The sequence below is a fragment of the Saccopteryx bilineata genome, chromosome 4 (assembly GCF_036850765.1).
Source record: "Saccopteryx bilineata isolate mSacBil1 chromosome 4, mSacBil1_pri_phased_curated, whole genome shotgun sequence".
In the NCBI taxonomy this organism is placed as follows: domain Eukaryota; kingdom Metazoa; phylum Chordata; class Mammalia; order Chiroptera; family Emballonuridae; genus Saccopteryx; species Saccopteryx bilineata.
This window is the reverse complement of record NC_089493.1, coordinates 11,292,437-11,307,841: the sequence shown is the minus strand read 5'-3', so window position 1 is coordinate 11,307,841 and position 15,405 is coordinate 11,292,437. Positions and strand designations below refer to the sequence as shown.

General features: G+C 47.0%; 2 long non-coding RNA genes across 2 annotated transcripts; both read left to right on the top strand.

The window, feature by feature from the left end:
- The first annotated feature begins 99 nt into the window (after window positions 1-99).
- LOC136335146 (uncharacterized) lies at window positions 100-2,850 on the top strand. Its single transcript, XR_010731274.1, has 2 exons — window positions 100-487; window positions 2,596-2,850. It is a non-coding gene; the product is annotated as an uncharacterized lncRNA (long non-coding RNA).
- Window positions 2,851-11,705: 8,855 nt separating this feature from the next.
- Window positions 11,706-12,619, top strand: LOC136335147 (uncharacterized). Its single transcript, XR_010731275.1, has 3 exons — window positions 11,706-11,835; window positions 12,132-12,271; window positions 12,385-12,619. It is a non-coding gene; the product is annotated as an uncharacterized lncRNA (long non-coding RNA).
- The last annotated feature ends 2,786 nt before the right edge of the window (window positions 12,620-15,405 follow it).

Below are 15,405 nucleotides of genomic sequence, written 5' to 3'. Positions count from 1 at the left end.
TCCTCAAAGACGCACCTTTGTGCTTAGACAGCAGGCGGTGTCTGTGGCTCCACCCTGATCTCACGATTAGAACTGGGGTGTTAGAACACACCTCAGTCACTTCTCAGTCACCCGTGCGCTCAGGAATAAGACCTCAGGAGTTCCCAGAGAGAAACTCTCCGTGTAACAAAAGACTCAAAAATAGTCTACGGTCATGCCACCCTGAGCGTGCCTGATCTCGTCTGATCTCGGAGGCTACGCTGCGGCAGGCCTGGTTAGTACCTGGATGGGAGAACTCCTGGGAACACAGGCTGCTGTAGGCTTTTTAAAAAAACACTTAAAACTAAGCATTTAAAAAGTGCTGACGGTGCTGAGACAGAGTGCCTTTGGGGCGCACGAGATGTGGAAAGCCAGGAAGGCACCAGAGAAAAGAAGCATTTGGTCCATGAACCTCCTAAGACTATATGCAAATATTTGTGTGTCGGGGTGTGTTTCATCTACGGAGAAGGTACGTGACCTTCAGCAGATTGTCCAGGTGATGACAGTGGAGGAGAGACTCTGGGCTGGAGGCTCAGGAGGTCAGGGTGCGGGCATGGGGTGGGGAGCGGTGGAGGGCAGGAGCTGGCAGGAAAGAGCCTGGAGGAGCGGGGAGGGCAAGGGCCCCTGTTCGGAGTGCCACCCTGCCAGGCCAAGGAGTGTGGACTTCACTCTAAGGGCAATAGGCTGTTGTTGCCTGGTTGGGGTGTCTCTTCTATCCTTGGCTTATATCATGTAACTCTCAGAGTTCTGGATTTTCTCATGGTGTCTCTTACACACTATGAGTACCCAGAAAACTAGTTTTTCTTTTTCTTTTTCTTTTAAAATTTATTTATTGATTTTAGAGAGAGAGAAAAGGAGAGAGATAGAAATTGATTTGTTCCTGTCCGTGCCCTGACCAGGGATTGAACCCACAATCTTTGTATATCAGGACGATGCTCTAACCAACCAAGCCATCCAGTCAGGGCAGAAAACTAGCTTTCCACAAACACCGGGGGAGGCTTCTCACAGGAGAGGTACTAGGTTGTGAAGCAGGAGTAGGAGTTTGCCCGGCAGATGTATCAGTCTTGTGTTTAATAACCAGCTCCCAGTGGGGATCCCTGGTCTATAGCACTGGCCAATTTCTGTGGTGTAAATACTATCACCGTGACTTTTTTAAGCTACCAAGGTGATGTTACTAAAGAAATATGTACACTTGGTTTTCATGAAACAGTGTGAGCCAGCTCCTGCACACCATTACTTAAACTCCACTTATTATAAGAACATAAAGGTACTCCATGGGGACCTAGCTGGGGACGTGGCGGGGGGCTCGGGTCATGCTTTTGCAACCCATGCTTCCTCTTTCTTTATTCATTCCTGTGCATTCTTGTCTTCTGTTGCGGCAGATCGGCTTTCTCTGCTCCCCAGTCCCTGCAGCCAAGAATTGCTATCGCCTTCCTGGCCGGATAGCTCTGTGGGTTAGATCACCATTCCAACGCATGGAGGTTGTGGGTTCCATCCCCAGTCAGGGCACATACGGGAACAGATTGATGTTCCTCTTTCTCTCTCCCTTCCTCTCCCTCTAAAAATCAGTAAGTTTTAAAAAAATAAATTGCTATTACCAACAGTTTCCAGGTGTTCACATCTCTCTTGAAGAGAAAGTAGCCAGCCATTGGTCCCGCCGGTGTCAGGTGCCCTGCCCCAGTCCAATCAGCTGTGACGAGAGAAAAGGATGTTGTTATGCCAACATAACAACCCAGCTCTCTGATGCTGTAACCACAGAGTGGGGGGGAAGGAGAAGTAACCAGGGGAAAAAGGAAGCAAGGTCTGAACAACCAACTCCTCAGGGATGTTAACCAGCAGAAAATCAGGGAAATTGATCATATAATAGTTCATGTTATCTCCCTTAGTGTTTTTTTTTTATTTTTATTTATTGATTTTAGAGAGAGAGAAAGGGAAAACGAGAGAGACAGAGAAAGAAACATCAATTTGCTGTTCCACTTCTTATGCATTCATTGGTTGCTCCCTGTATATGTGCCCTGACCGGGGGATCGAAACTGCAACGTTGGTGTGTCAGAATGATGCTCTAACTAACTCAGCTACCTGGCCAGGGCTCCTTGAGTCTGTTGAACTATCCACTAATCTACTGAATCAGTCACTCATTTAGTCATGTATTTATTCATTTAATTGTGCATTCAGTAGCAATTTGACATTTATTGAATATATAGTCTGTATTAGACACCATGTAGGGCTCAAAATGAAGGGAAAGATGAATAGGTTGAGTCACTGCCCTCAGGTGTCTGTAACCTAGGACTGAGACAAAGCATCTATAACACAACCTGGAAAAAGCTTTGCAAGAAGTGTGTACAAAGTACCCATCCCCTGAGGACCGCAGTAGGGACCTGTGGCCACAGCCGCGGAGACAGCCCCGGCGGTTCTTACCTGCTGCGTTCACACCCCTGTGTAGTCCCCTCCCACACTGCACCCCGGTGGGTTTGTGAGTGTGGCTAATAGAGGAAAGCAGAAGCAATGGTATGACACTTCTGACGTCAGGTTATAAAAGACTGAAGCTCCCATCTTGCATATATTCATTCCCTAAAGCACGCAGTCGGAAGGAGGCCAGCTGCCAGGCCAGGAGCAGCCCTACAAGAAAGACCCATGCGGCCCAGAACTGAAGCCTTCTGCCAACGGCCATGTGAGTGAGCTTGACAGTGGATCCTCCGGCCCTAGTCAAGCCTCCAGATGAGACAGACTGCAGGCCTACCAACAGCTCAAGTCAGGACCACCCATCGAGGCCACACTCAGATCGCTGACCCTCATAAGCCGTGGGCAATAATAAATACTCGTTGTTTTAAACTGCAAAGTTTGGGGGTAATTTGTTACACAGCCAGAGATGACTAACACAGGAGGCGATACTCAAGGTAGATCTTAAAAGATGACCTCACCCAGCAGAAACAAAAAAAAGCAAGCACAGCGGTCATTCTAGCAATGTCACATGCAAAGCTGTAGACAAGAAAGTGCAGGACGTGAATGGGGGATGGTGGCTTGGTGTGGCCAGAACTTGAGCTGGCTGGGAGAAGACAGCATAAGGCTGTAAAGATGGGCCGGGTAGCTCAGCTGGTTGGAGCATCGTCCTGACCAAGGTTGCGGGTTCCATCCCTGGTCAGGGCACATATATGAGTCATCCAATAAATTCATAAATGAGTGAAACAACAAATCAACGTTTCTTTTGTTCTTTCTCTTTTCCCCTCTCTAAAAATCAATAAGTAAATTTAAAAAGGAAAAAGAAAAGATGGGTTAGGCAGGAGAAGGGCTGAGGATACTGCTATTAGTTTAGCCAGTGGCTTCAAACATTTCTTAGCACAAGGAGCCTCTTCTTCAAATAAAATCTTGTACAAAAGGCCAAGCTGGTTGGAGGTGGTGGCGCGGGGGTCGTAGCAGGAGAGGGTCCTGCCCCTTCTTCCCTCTCCCTGTTTTTATACACATGGACCCCTCTGCAACGAAACACGGCACACTGGATAAGCTGGTGGCCCACCCTTCAATCCCTTTTTTACTAGATTTTCTTTTGCATTTCATGAATTTTAAATAGTGTGCATCATTACTTATTCAGGGAAGTCAATAAAATAAAAAGTAAAGCAATAACAAAACAACATTAGAGGAAACCCAGAAAAAATTTTTGTTTGTCTTTCTGTTATTTTTATAAGAGTATATTTGAGGCAAACTGATGACTTACTCAGGGAGCAGGACCTCAGATGCTCCCCCAGAAGGTTATAGTAAACAGGGCAGCGCCAGGGCAGCTCAGGCTGTGGAAAGGTCCCTGTGGCTGTCACGTGGGGAACCGTTAGACTGGGCACAGGGCAGGAGCCTGATCCGTCCAGGGGCCTCTGGGAAGATTCCGGGACCCAGAGTAGAGCCTGTGTTCCAGGGACACATCCGAGGTGGAACAGCCAAAGCCCTTCATTTGTTATATCTATCTACTTAGTTATTTACAGCCAAAACCCTTTGAGCCGTTGTTGTTCAGTCAATAAATATGTATTTACCGAGCACACACGGGGTACGGAGGGAGCCAGGAGTGCCCGCGAGGGGGCTTGATCTGCTCTGCCGCCCTCTCGCTCTGTGACCTCGGGAGGCTACCTGACCCCCCTGTGCCTCCGCTTCCCATCTGTGAAATGGGATTACTAATATCACCTCCTATTTATTTTTAATTTTTTTTTGCTTCTTATTATAAAATGTTCAAATATTCAGAAAAGTAGAGAAAATAGTATAACAAACGCCCACATACTACAACCTAAATTTAACATTTTGCCATATTTGGTTCATTTAGCTACCGTTATTGAATTATTTTTTTTAAGATTTTATTTATTCATTTTAGAGAAGGGGGGAAAGAGATGGGGGAGGAGCAGGAAGCATCAACTCCCATATATGCCTTGACTGGGCAAACCCAGGGTTTTGAACCAGCGACCTCAGCATTCCAGGTCGATGCTTTATCCACTGCGCCACCACAGGTCAGGCCGTTATTGAATTATTTTAAGCATAGACATCATCACATTTCATCTCTAAATGGTTTATTATGCTAAAAAAAAATGACATTCCCCCCCCCATAATCACATTTTTATCACACCTAACAAAAGTAACAGTAATTCTTTTATATCATCCCCAGTCTATATTCAGATTTGCCTAAAGTTCTCCAAAATGTCTTGTACAAAATCCCCCTTTTTTTTTTCAAATCAGGTTCCAGTCCAGGTCAATACATTGATCTCAGGGGGTCTTTTGCCACAGGATGAAATGAAGGAAAAAGTGCTCAGGCAGTTCCCTGGCCTGCTGAGTTCTGTCGGTGACTGATGCGGATTCAGCACTAGGAATGGGGCGCCGACTGAGTGGGTGCCAGGACGCACAGAGTTGGCACACACCATATCACAGCGGCAACCATAAGGGTGGCAGGAGCAGGACTGAGGTCCCGGGGGCTCACATGGCGAGGGTGGGGGGTGAGGCCATGGGAGCTGATGACCCAAAGGGGAGCCTCTGCGTAAGTCCTGACTGTCCTCTAGGGGGCAGAAGTGAGCCAGCCGGGATGAAAGCTCCTAGTAAATAAGGGGCTTTCATATTGCTTCTACCAGGGATCCCCGGAGGCAGAGCGGACTCTGCCTTTGGTTGAGGTGTGCGTGGGCCCCTGGGAAGGCTCTGCGTCTGTGAGCTGAAGGGCAGACAGACTTTGATGGTGCTGTGACATAGAGAAGGCCTGTGCCAGCTTGGACATCGGGGTCAGGGGCCTGCTGCAGGGACACCATGAGCCTGGCCAGCCCCAGCTCTGGCCTCCCACTCCTATTGCTTGGAAGTCTCCCTTTCTCCCCCCACCCCAAGGGCTTGTACTGGATGGGGTGCGGGGGTCATGAATTTCCTGCCATCTGTACATGCATTGCTCCCCTCCCCCCACAACACACCCAGTTTGGCATTTCCTGGGCCTCGTCCTGCCCCTTGTCCCAGGCAAGCATTGCTCCTGAAACTTGAAAGGACAGGCTGCCCAGGGACCAGACTTGGTCCTTACCTCCCACAGCGACTGTGTCAGAGGAAAACATATGACCCTATTGAGTCCATGAGGGTCAGCTCCTGGACTTAGGCTGAAACCACTCAGGAGGAGGCCTTCTGGAGCTGCCGGGCCTGAATCCAGTAAAGATGGAGCGGAGGAAAGCAGAGCCTAGAGGTGGACGGAGGGGAGGTTTCTGACACACTGTTTAAACACTGTGCTCCCACAAAGCCAACACCCTTCACTTTCTATGTAAACCAGTTAGTTGTAACTTACCTGGGGTCCCCCAGAAAGCAGAGCCTGGGGCAAAGACTTATTTGCTACTGAGTGTGATCCCCAACAGCAGAAATGAGGGGCAGGGAAGGGGAGTGAGAGGAGCCCCTGTCAACATGAGGGTGCTCCACCATGCTGGGCTCCCCTCTCAAAGCCCCGTCAGTTTCATCTCAGGACTGTCCACGGAGGGGAAGAAGGTAGGCGTTGATCCACTGCTCACATCTCTCATTGGTTCATGGTTCGCCCAAGAGGCATGAACTCCTCAGCTACCCACCCCCAAGTTGTCACCATGGCTTATGAGTTCTTGGAGCCTCTGGGAACACTGGAACTTACCATCTTTGGGGGAGAAAACCAGAATGAAACAGTAACTGCAAGATGGAGAATGTTTTGAAGAAATAGAGCAGGACATTCTAGAGGGGGGTCAGGAAAGGCCATCTGAAGAGGTGGTGAATCCAAACGTCGACCCAAAGGAGGAGCAGGAATTAGCTAGGCCAAGGGGGTGAAGGTGGGGAAGAGCCTTGGGTAGAGATGGCAGTATGTGGGAGTGTGTTTGGGAAACTAAAAGGAAGGCCAGAATCTTGCAAGATTTAGAGCAAGGCAGTTCAGTAAGCATTTATGGACCACTAAGTATATACTGGGACACAGCTCCTTACTGTTTGGGTTGCCAGCCCCTTTCTCCTTTTCTTAGGGAACTGAGCCTTCTTCCTTCCGGCCCGGTGCCTCCTAGTTACCATAGGAACAACCTCCAAACTATAAGTGGACCACACCTCTCTGGACATAGTTGATTGGGCTAAAGGTGAACACCTCACCCAGGCTGGACCAATCAGCGTCTCCACCTTTGGAGACTGGGCAGATTCCGACGGTGAGTGTGATAAAGCTTTCTGCAGCAGGGCTGGGCAAATTGCACATCTATTAGGAGATGCCGGCAGCAAGGCTTTCAGCCTGGAGCACCAGGAAGCAGTGGAAGACACTCTGCAGAAAGGTGTTGATGAGACAGATAGATGCAAGAGATGAGGAGCCATGAGAGAGCCTGATTCCTGCTCCTCCAACGTGTGGCTGCATCCCTGCCCTGGGGCTCCGTGAAACAAAGCCCTTTCTGCTTGAATTGTATCCGCTGGGTTCCTATCTTTTTCAATGAAACAAGCCCTAGCCAATACCTTGTTAAGTGCTACAGATGCATAAAATATGGCAGGGTCTCGTCCCTGAAGAAAGTCATAAACCAGCAGGAGAGACAGACATATCCACTAAACATTAACTACAGGGCGTAAGTGCCATAATAAACATTTGTTCAAGGCAGGAAGCTTGTGCAGAGAGAAATTAAGATAACAGATGTAAAAAGCACTTTGAAAAGAAAAACATGGTATATGTGTCTTCTAAATCATCCGTAGGAGATTGAATTTAGTGTCTACCTTCCATTCAATAGAGAACACAGCCACCCAACTTTGAAAATGATGCTGTTTCACAAGGCAGATGCTAGCCTCTTATCTGGAAATGGGTAAATTATCCAGGGTCTAATGATTTTAGTTCCTCATCTGCGTTTGGAGATTAGCTGGATAAATAACATTACAATTTCCCAAAGAATTGGGAAGCCTTGGCTGTTTATAACCTTGCAGCCATGTCGCAATTTTCCGCTCTCTTTACACCAGCCTCTCCTTGACCCCATGAAGGTAAAAGGTTGCTGGCTCAACTAAGATAAAATCTCACAAGTGAATTACTGATTGAGAAGTTTACTGGTAGATATACCATAGTTACATTAACCACAGATGAGACTTTACGTCTGGAGAGGTGTGACTGCTTCTACCTAAACAATCTTCAAGATCATCCTATCCGAATGTTGAAGTAGTTTATGTAAAAGCAAAGACACTTTGTTAAGAAACACCTTCCCGGCCCTGGCCGGTTGGCTCAGTGGTAGAGCGTCAGCCTGGCATGCAGGAGTCCCAGGTTTGATTCCCGGCCAGGGCACACAGGAGAAGCGCCCATCTGCTTCTCTACCCCTCCCCTTCTCCATCCTCTCTGTCTCTCTCTTCTCCTCCTGCAGCCAAGGCTCCATTGGAGCAAAGTTGGCCCAGGCGCTGAGGATGGCTCCATGGCTTCTGCCTCAGGCGCTAAAATGGCTCTGGCTGCAACAGAGCAATGCCCCAGATGGGCAGAGCATCGCCCCCTGGTGGGCATGCCGGGTGGATCCAGGTTGGGCTCACACGGGAGTCTGTCTGACTGCCTCACCGTTTCCAACTTCAGAAAAATACCCCCCAAAAAAAACAAAACAAAAAAACCTTCCCCCCGCCCGTATCACAGACAGACATCTTATTCCTTGCTGAATTCCTGATGGCAGAAACAACAGCACAAGTGTAGCTTAGAAGCACTCTGGTGCACAGGCACAAAGTAGGGTTTGGTGTGAAGCTGACCTAGGTCCAAATCCCAGCTCAACAGATTGCGAGCGGTGGGGTCTTGGCCAATTACTTGACCTCTCTGAGCCTGTTTCCCCATCTGTTGAAGAAAGTCAAAGACACTGACAGAAGATCAGCTGTGGGAGTGAATGGGTAAATAAAAACGGGTAGAGCTGTGAGGATTTAATGAGAGAAGGCAGATAAACGTAATCTAGCACAAAGTGTAGCTTTAAAAACTTCGTTTCTTCCCTGGTATCCTGGAGCGAATTGGGTTTTCTGGGACAGACTGGGAGGGCGGGACTTCCTTTCCCGCAGAGTCTGATTGCTCGCGCTTAACAAGGATGATGGGTGTCGAGAGACTTGTGTCGTTTAAAATTCAATTATTCGAGAGTAGTTTACCCATAAGAATAACTCTACACCTGGGGGCACGCTCCTCAGAGCACAATACACGACGGTTGTAGTATTATTGTGCGACCACGGAACTGTTACTCTCTGCACCATCTCTATTATCTTGCAGAAACCTCCCACGTAAATTAATGTAAGCTCAAACACAGCGACAGGCTTTCTTCCAGCGCTTTATCTCAGCTGACCTGTCCGCAAGAGTGATTATACCACATCGACGCGTCTTCCAGCCCCAGCGCTTCCAAGACCACTTGGACTCAGAAGTCCCAGTTCACGTAAACAACGTGGTTCCCACGCTGCTACTAAGGAAACCTACTTGTTTACCCGAGAAAGTGGCGCCACCCTGTGGCAACGTCATGAACGGTGTACAATCCCCAGACCCACCAGTTTTGACATTAAGGGATTCTTGACTAATTTTTTCCCCATTGATTTGAGGAAGGGAAAGCAGAGAGAGGAGAGAGAAGAGCGAGAGAAGCATCAACTCGTTGTGCCAATTAGTTGTTCCATTTATTTATTTATTTATTTTGAAATTTATAGATTTTAAAGAGGAAGGGAAACAGAGAGAGACAGACAGAAACATAGATCTGGTTCTATATGAGCCCTGATGGGGAATTGAACCCACAACCTCAGCGCGCTGAGACAACATTCTATTCATTGATCCACCCGGCCAGGGCGAAGTTTCAATTTTCAATGTTTCAGTTGTCATTTCTTAATTTCGTGTCCCACTCCTCCTTCCACCCTCATGCGAGTGAGCAAAGTCCAGGCTTCAAATCAGACTAGGGTTTCTTTGCCATCTTCACTAGGAGTATACAGTTTGCATAAATACTAAACCAATCTGAGACTTAGCCGTCTCTACCTTTACCAATAAAATTGAGGTCACCACACATACAAGTGCGTGAAAAAACGGGTGGACTCAGAATAAAGCCTGCATTGTACCAATGTCAGTTTCCTGGTTGTGATAGTGTACTGCGGTGATGTAAGATGTCACCACTAAGAGGAAGCCAGTTAAGAGGACAGTCTGCACTGTGTTTGCAACTTCCTGTGAGACTGATCATTTTCAAATAAAGAGATCTTTAAAAATGTAGGTAATGAATTGATAAAGACAGAATCTCCAAAATTTATTCTTTCTTTTTTTTTAAAGATCTACTCCCCTAATTAGATGAATACACCCCAAAAAATATCTTAAGTCATTAAAATGTTTACATTAACTGTAAATTCATTACCTCTTCCTTTTTAAAAGTCAATAGCATAAATGTTGTTATTATCTTGTTGCAATTTATTTTTTAAAGATTTTATTCATTTTAGAGAGGAGAGAGAGAGAGAGAGAGAGAGAGAGAGAGAGAGAAGGGGGGAGAAGCAGAAAGCATCAACTTCCATATGTGCCTTGACCAGGCAAGCCCAGGGTTCTGAACCACCACAGGTCAGACCCATTGGTTAATTCCTGTATGTGCCCTGACTAGGGATTGAACCTGCAACCTTGGTGTATTGGGATGATGCTCTCTAACCAACTGAACTACCCAGCCAGGGCCAGAATAATGTTGTATGTTCACTGTAATTAAAAATTTAAATAAATAAATAAATAAATAAATAAATAAAAAGAGATAGTCAATTGTAAAAATCTATAGAAATTAAGAATTTTACATTATTACTGTGAAAGACATTTTAAGTACTAATGCTGTTCTGTTTATTCTATGTCAGTTATTGTGACAGTGAATCAACTAATTCTCAAAATTAGAATTGAACTAATTCTAAAAAAAAAATTAATGGTGATTGTCTCAGAATGGTGGGAAGCTTTTTGGTTCTTACTCATTCTACTGTGTTTTCTGAATTTGCTATCATGAATTTATTTATTTATTTATTTTAGATTTTATTGATTGATTTTACAGAGCTGGGAGAAAGGGACAGGGAGCAACATGTAGAGTTGCTTCACTTTAGTTGTTCACTGTTTGCTTGTTGTTTGTCCTGTGTGCCTTGACCGGGTTTTGAACTGGCCACCTCGGTATTCCAGGTCGATGCTCTATTTATCTATTACCGCATCACCACATGCCAGGCTTATTTTTTTTAATGTTTATTTTTTTATTGATTTTAGAGAGAGGAAGAGAGAAACATTGCTGTGTTCCTGTGTGTGCCCTGACCGGGGATTGAACTGACAAGCTCTGCACTTCGGCACAGTGCTCTAACCACCGAGCTACCCGGCCGGGCCCATGAATCTTACTTTATATCAGGGGAGACAACACTTCACCCAAAGAGAACAGACTTTGGTGCTGAGGCAGAAAATCTAGGGGGTGTGGTTGCCATTCGTCCTGCACAGTACTGGCCTTGGAGAGTCAAGGCAGTCTTTATTGTTTAACAAAATGAGTTCTAAAATGAATTATAAATGCTTGTGTTAACAATCCATAAAGTCGCTTGACCAGGTGGTGGCACAGTGGATACAGAGTCTACCTGGGATCCTGAGGGGCCAGGTTTGAAACCCAAGGTCACCGGACTGAGTGCAGGGTCACCGGCTTGAGCATGGGATCATAGACATGACCCCATGGTCGCTGGCTTGAAGCCCAAGGTCGCTGACTTGAAGCCCAAGATCTCTGGCTTGAGCAAGGGGTCCCTGGCTCAGCTGGAGGTGCTGCCCCCCTCCCCATCCCCATCAAGACATATATGAGAAAACAGTCAGTGAACAACTAAAGAGACACAACTACGAGTTGTTGCTTCTCATCTCTCTTCCTTTCTGGCTTTCTGTCCCCCTTGCCCCTCCCCCCAAAAAGGAATCCATAAAGTGTATTACGGTGGAAAGTACTCTGACCAGTTCTTTTCTACTTTCCAAAGGTAAGCATTATTGTTTGTTTTTCTCCAGACTACAGTCATTTTTTTTAATATAAATTTTTATTAATGTTAATGGGATGACATTAATAATTCAGGGTACATATATTCAAAGAAAACATGTCTAGGTTATCTTGTCATTAAATCATGTTGCATACCCCTCACCCAGAGTCAGATTGTCCTCCGTCACCCTCTATATAGTTTTCTCTGTGCCCCTCCCCCTCCCCCTGACTCTCTCCCTCCCTCCCTCCTACTACACTCATTGTTTACCTTTTTTGAGAAGTTTCAAGGAAGCACAGTGGAAAGGCAGTCTGACGTTGTTAACTTCCAGAAAGAGCCCCACTCCGGCCAGGATGGTACCAGGAGGTGTCTACAGTTGTCTTTGGAAACAAACTATTACTTCCTTCTGTCAGTTGACGTCTTCCCAAGCTGTTTCTGCAGGTCAGCAGTGGACCCCTCAAAGTGCCGTACATGTGGACTGAGCAATCTCTTTTTTCTTTCTGACCCTTTCTCCACTCAGAGTGGGGTGTGTAGGAAGATTCTTGGGTGGTCTATGAGTTCTATCAGAAGATATAAATGTTGGCCTTGGCCAGTTGGCTCAGTGGTAGAGCATCGGCCTGGGTATGGATGTCCTGGGCTCGATTCCCAGTCAGGACACACAGGAGAAGTGACCATCTACTTCTCCATCCCTTCCCCTCTCCCTCCTCTCTCTATATCTCTCTCTTCCTGACCTGCAGCCATGGCTCGGTTGGAGCAAGTTGGCCCCCAGTGCTGAGGATGGCTCCATGACCTCGCTTCAGGTGCTAAAAACAGCTTGGTTGCCAAGCAACTAACAGACCCAGATGGTCAGAGCATCACCTGGTAAAGGGCTTGCAAGGTAGGTCCCAGTCTGTGCACAGGTGGGAGTCTGTCTCTCTGCTTCCCCACTTCTCACCTAAGACATTTTTTTTTTTACAAGAGAAGTTATAAATGTCGTGTTTTTATTTTCAGATCATCTGGATAATTGCCCCAGAACTAAGTGCTGTTTTACAATTGTAAAACCTCCTTTTCCATTTGGATTAAGGTCATGTCCAGGGCAGATGAATCAGTGCGCAGTATCATCAAAGGCAAATAAATGCCTCACCACAGTTCTAACAGAACGATGGCACCAGGACTGTGTGGTCCTATGGGATAACGAATGTCACAGTCCCCACCTACTTCCCATCCAACTTGCGACACTGTATATTAGGAGAAGTATGGTGTAAATAAGCAATAAAGAAGTTTCATTAAGTACTATTTAACTGTCTTCTGTATTATATGTTAGGGTGCATGATTAAATTATTTGGCTCATTTAAAAACTGGATAGGTGCTTAAAAAGGCATTTATTATTCAAAATTTTAAAAATTAACAATGATAATGTCAGTGACTCTAATAATGATCCATCATCCAAAAACACAAGTTGAAAGTTTATCTTTCCTGCATTAAAACCACACAGCAGTGATTCCCGGCGATTCAGTTTCAGTAAACATCATCCATTATGTCAACTTAAGGTGGTTAATTTGAAGTTCATGGCTTTCTGATGGTAGTTTTATTTCAGTTTAAAAGCAGAGGCAGCATATGAGCTTTTTAAATATGGGAATTTAACAGCCTTGTTTTCTCTCTTTTCTTCCCTGCTTTGGAAGGATTGAACCCAATATGGGGGGGTAGCATCTGCCCCCATGCAAATATTTCCAAATATTTCCCTTCCCTTTCCCGTAGCCAAGGGAGAATGAATCTGCCCAGCCCTCGGAGCTGGGGAAACCAGTTGTTCAATAGATAATGACCGAGTGTCCAGTTTTATTGGCCCAGCAGGGTTCGTCAGGAAAAAAAGAGAGTAGGGTTTCTGTGTGGAGGAACTGGGGGTGCAGCACTGAATGTGAGGCCCTGAGGGCCCGGGGCTGTGGCGGAACCTCCCAGCTTCTGCCCGGAGACTCCACACACAGATGCCTCTGTCCTCTGCACACAGCATGCACTCAGCTTCTCACCAGAGACGGCCCAGCACGGACAACACCCAGGGATGCCACAAGACTGGTCTGTCCTGCTATGGCTACTCAGTGTGCGGGCACCTCCTTGAAATACTCCTAGACCCCTGTGAGCTCAAACTGTACGCCTGCCCACCCAGCAGCCAGGATGGGAGGAGATCTCACAGCTGGAGGGCCCCAACCTGGGGCAGTCATTGGAGATGACCCTTCACTAGCCAACCCATTGGGAAGACAGCCCCGAGGAGGGGGCACTGCCCAGCCGCGGCTGGTACATGGGAGGGGCACAGCAGAGCATAGTCGGAGGTGCTGAAGGAATCTGGAGGCTGGAACTAACCTATGTGGTGAAGACAACATGGGCAGGAGCACCAAGCAGCAGGAAGACGTCCCTCTCCTCTTCCTCCCTGTCTTTCTCTAGGCGGGCTGGCCAAGGAGTCTGCAGTGTGGTTTCCAGAGTCCCAGCCCCAGAGCAGGCCCCTGGGAGGCCCTAGCCATGGTCGAGGCCAGAGAGCAGCTAAACTCCTGTGTCTGGTTCAGGACTCTTAGGTGCAAGCTGGAGAAGCCATCTGGCGGCTGCAGCTGGAAAGGAATTTACCGAAGGTTATTTAGACATCTCACGGAACTAGCTTGAGAGCCAAGACTGGAACTTGGGCCAGAACCACAGGCGGAATCGCAGCCTAGAACCAGACCAGAAAGGACACCACTGCCATCCAGCATCTGATGTTGCCGCTGTGCTGTGACAGACTGTTATTTTCCAGGAAGGATTTCTTCTCCCCTCTTCTACCCCATAGATTCCTGACCCACTGACTTTGGACTTGGTCACGGGACCTTCGCTGACTTATGGAATATGGGCAAACTGACTAAGTATCCTTTCTTTTTTTTTTTTCTCCCCTTATGACATCAATTTCTTTTCTTTTTTGCATTTATTATTAAAAAGTTTTTTCAATTACAGTTTACATTCAATATTATTTCGTGTTAGTTTCAGGTGAACAGCACAGTGGTTAGACAATCACATACTTTACAAAGTGTCTCCCTGATATTTCCAGTACCCACCCACCTGGCCCCGAACACAGATATTACAATATTATTGACTATATTCCCTGTGCTGTGCATATATGTGCCCTTTCTGAGCAAAGTGTTTCTACCCCACATTTTGCGCGAGAAGAGCACACTGTAGGGGCTGCTGCTCCTCCAGCCTGAGCTCTGGAATAAAACCTAGAGCACACTTGAATCTAACATCTGTCCTGGAGCCCAACCATTGGGAGCCCAATGGAAACCAGGCAAGCTGCAGTCCACCACCACCCCATTCACAAGACTGTCAGTGAGAAGCACATGTTTGCTGTTGAAAGCCACTGAGATGGGGCGGGGGGGGGGGGGTTGTTACACAATAGCAGCTGACAAATACTAGTTAGAAGAATCATTTCTCCCCTGCTTCTCTTTAAAAAGTTCTAGCTCCAGATACAAATCCTATGCAGTGTCCCACCGGGCAAGCCCTCGTCAGTACCTGTTCAGTCAGTACTCGACCGGGAGACTAGGAGAGTGAGAGCAGGAGAGTTTTCATTTTCTGTGGAAAGAGGCAGGCTCTATTGCTTCTGTCTCCCAAACAGACTCAGGTGGCGCCCTGGGTGGAATGGTGTCCTCTAAGAGTTAGTGTCCATCGGAAACCTCAGAACGTGAATATTTGGAATAGGGCCTTGGCAGATGTAACTGGTTAGCATAAGGTCATAGTGGTTAGGCCGGGCCCTAATCCAAGTACTGGTGTCTTTATAAAATGAGAAAACTGAGACGCAGACACACATAGAGAGAAGGCCACATGAAGACGGAGGTAGAGACGGAGTGATAGGTCTAGAAGGCAAGGAACGCCAAGGATTGCCTGCAACAGCAGGAACCGGAGGAGGGGCGTGGCCTGATCCATCCCTGGGCCCTGCGGAGAGAGTGGAGCCCTGCGGCGAGAGTGGAGCCCTACTGACAACCTGGGTTCACACAGTTAAGCCTCCAGAACTGTGAGCCAATC